Below are 890 nucleotides of genomic sequence, written 5' to 3'. Positions count from 1 at the left end.
ACATGAACTCATTCTTTTTATGGCTGCATAGTATTCCGTGGTGTATATGTGCCACATTTTCTTAATCCAGTCTATCATTGATGGACATTTGGGTTGGTTCCAACTGTTTGCTATTGTGAATAGTGCTGCAATAAACATACGTTTGCATGTGTCTTTATAGCAGCATAATTTATAATCCTTTGGGTTATATGCCCAGGAATGGGATGGCTGGGTCAAATGGTATTTCTAGTTCTAGATCCTTGAGGAATCGCCACAGTGTCTTCCACAATGGTTGAACTAGTTTACAGTACCACCAACAGAGTAAAAGTGTTCCTATTTCTCCACATCCTCTCCAGCACCTGTTGTTTCCTGACTTTTTAATGATTACCATTCTAACTGGTGTGAGATAGTAGGGTCAAATGGTATTTCTAGTTCTAGATCCTTGAGGAATCACCACACTGTCTTCCACAATGGTTGAACTAGTTTACAGTACCACCAACAGAGTAAAAGTGTTCCTATTTCTCCATATCCTCTCCAGCACCTGTTGTTTCCTAACTTTTTAATGACTGCAATGGGGTTTTCTAAATATACAATCATGTCATCTGCAAACAGGGACAATTCGACTTCATCGTTTCCTAGTTGAATACCCTTTATTTCTTTCTCCTGCCTGATTGCCCTGGCCAGAACTTGCAACACTATGTTGAATAGGAATGGTGAGAGAGGGCATCCCAGTCTTGTGCCAGTTTTCAAAGGGAATGCTTCCAGTTTTTGCCCATTCAGTGTGATGTTGGCTGTGGCTTTGACCTAAATAGCTCGTATTATTTTGAGATACATTCCATCAATACCAAATTTATTGAGGGTTTTTAGCACGAAGGGCTGTTGAATTTTGTCAAAGGCCTTTTCTGCATCTA

This window comes from Mandrillus leucophaeus, unplaced genomic scaffold, assembly GCF_000951045.1.
Source record: "Mandrillus leucophaeus isolate KB7577 unplaced genomic scaffold, Mleu.le_1.0 Scaffold14, whole genome shotgun sequence".
Lineage (NCBI taxonomy): Eukaryota > Metazoa > Chordata > Mammalia > Primates > Cercopithecidae > Mandrillus > Mandrillus leucophaeus.
This window is presented reverse-complemented; position numbering follows the sequence as displayed.